The following is a 2,528-nucleotide window of genomic DNA, read 5'->3' as shown; positions in this document are numbered from 1 at the left end:
TGGTACGCCTGTGCATATTGAAATATTCAGAGCATATTCTGAATTTCAGTTAACACATCAGTAAGCATTTTGGCCATCAGTGAATTCAACCTTTTTTCTCAATCAGAATAGGCAAGGATAATGACAGATATATTTTACAATGTTAGAAAGTACATCATTTTATTTAATTGTGTGAATAAAAGGAATCGCCTCCCGGTCGGGGAAATGAACCCCGGTCTCCCGCGTGACAGGTGGGGATACTGACCACTATACTAACGAGGACTTATTGGCATCAGTTAAACAGTGCTCACCTCCTTGGGGTTAAGGCATACCCTCGATCAATTCACAGTATTGTAATAGGCAGATTTGCTGCTTTTGGTTAGGACAAGTAATCTTTTTTCCTAAATATTACAATACAGAAATTCCTAGCCAAAAACAATCAGTTTTATCAAGAAATTATTTCATTGAAATAAATATCTATCTATCGATCTGTCTATCTGGCTATCTTTCTAACTATCAATATATATATTTATATATATATATATATATATATATATATATATATATATATATATATATATATATATAATCAGCTCACTTTACCATTTGCAGCTTATAACTATTAGCCACCAGGGGTCACTACTAACCAAAAGCAGTCATTCTACTTGTAAATTGTGCCAATCGAGTGGAGCAGCAGCCTAGGATTCACCACTGCTTCATCTCATTTTCCAAGAGAATGCAGATGTAAAGTGTTTTTGATGGTACGCCTGTGCATATTGAAATATTCAGAGCATATTCTGAATTTCAGTTAACACATCAGTAAGCATTTTGTCCATCGGTGAATTCAACCTTTTTTCTCAATCGGAATAGGCAAGGATAATGAAAGATATATTTTACAATGTTAGAAAGTACATCATTTTATTTAATTGTGTGAATAAAAGGAATCGCCTCCCCGTCGGGGAATTGAACCCCGGTCTCCCGCGTGACAGACGGGGATACTGCCCACTATACTAACGAGGACTTATTGGCATCAGTTAAACAGTGCTCACCTCCTTGGGGTTAAGGCATACCCTCGATCAATTCACAGTATTGTAATAGGCAGATTTGCTGCTTTTGGTTAGGACAAGTAATCTTTTTTCCTAAATATTACAATACAGAAATTCCTAGCCAAAAACAATCAGTTTGATCAAGAAATTATTTCATTGAAATAAATATCTATCTATCGATCTGTCTATCTGGCTATCTTTCTAACTATCAATATATATATTTATATATATATATATATATATAAGGTACGTAGTGCTCCCACGTCGAAGTGTTCAGTAACAGCCGTTACTGTCGAGCAGGAAAATAGGAGCAGCGAGACCCAGAAATGGTGCAAATGTTATTTTATTAAATGTTAGCCCAGCACCAGTCCGCCATATATATATATATATAATCAGCTCACTTTACCATTTGCAGCTTATAACTATTAGCCACCAGGGGTCACTACTAACCAAAAGCAGTCATTCTACTTGTAAATTGTGCCAATCGAGTGGAACAGCAGCCTAGGATTCACCACTGCTTCATCTCATTTTCCAAGAGAATGCAGATGTAAAGTGTTTTTGATGGTACGCCTGTGCATATTGAAATATTCAGAGCATATTCTGAATTTCAGTTAACACATCAGTAAGCATTTTGTCCATCGTGAATTCAACCTTTTTTCTCAATCGGAATAGGCAAGGATAATGACAGATATATTTTACAATGTTAGAAAGTGCATCATTATATTTAATTGTGTGAATAAAAGGAATCGCCTCCCCGTCGGGGAATTGAACCCCGGTCTCCCGCGTGACAGGCGGGGATACTGACCACTATACTAACGAGGACTTATTGGCATCAGTTAAACAGTGCTCACCTCCTTGGGGTTAAGGCATACCCTCGATCAATTCACAGTATTGTAATAGGCAGATTTGCTGCTTTTGGTTAGGACAAGTAATCTTTTTTCCTAAATATTACAATACAGAAATTCCTAGCCAAAAACAATCAGTTTTATCAAGAAATTATTTCATTGAAATAAATATCTATCTATCGATCTGTCTATCTGGCTATCTTTCTAACTATCAATATATATATTATATATATATATATATATATATATATATATATATATATATATATATATATATATAATCAGCTCACTTTACCATTTGCAGCTTATAACTATTAGCCACCAGGGGTCACTACTAACCAAAAGCAGTCATTCTACTTGTAAATTGTGCCAATCGAGTGGAGCAGCAGCCTAGGATTCACCACTGCTTCATCTCATTTTCCAAGAGAATGCAGATGTAAAGTGTTTTTGATGGTACGCCTGTGCATATTGAAATGTTCAGAGCATATTCTGAATTTCAGTTAACACATCAGTAAGCATTTTGGCCATCAGTGAATTCAACCTTTTTTCTCAATCAGAATACGCAAGGATAATGACAGATATATTTTACAATGTTAGAAAGTACATCATTTTATTTAATTGTGTGAATAAAAGGAATCGCCCCCCCGTCAGGGAATTG

The 2,528-nt window shown here is 35.5% G+C and overlaps 1 non-coding gene across 1 annotated transcript; it reads right to left on the bottom strand.

Moving 5' to 3' along the window:
- Nucleotides 1-1,775: 1,775 nt before the first annotated feature.
- Nucleotides 1,776-1,847, bottom strand: TRNAD-GUC (transfer RNA aspartic acid (anticodon GUC)). The gene has a single exon. It is a non-coding gene; the product is annotated as a tRNA-Asp (tRNA).
- Between the last annotated feature and the right edge of the window lie 681 nt (nt 1,848-2,528).

Source organism: Lissotriton helveticus, chromosome 1_2 (genome assembly GCF_964261635.1).
Source record: "Lissotriton helveticus chromosome 1_2, aLisHel1.1, whole genome shotgun sequence".
Classification (NCBI taxonomy): domain Eukaryota; kingdom Metazoa; phylum Chordata; class Amphibia; order Caudata; family Salamandridae; genus Lissotriton; species Lissotriton helveticus.
This window is presented reverse-complemented; position numbering and strand designations above follow the sequence as displayed.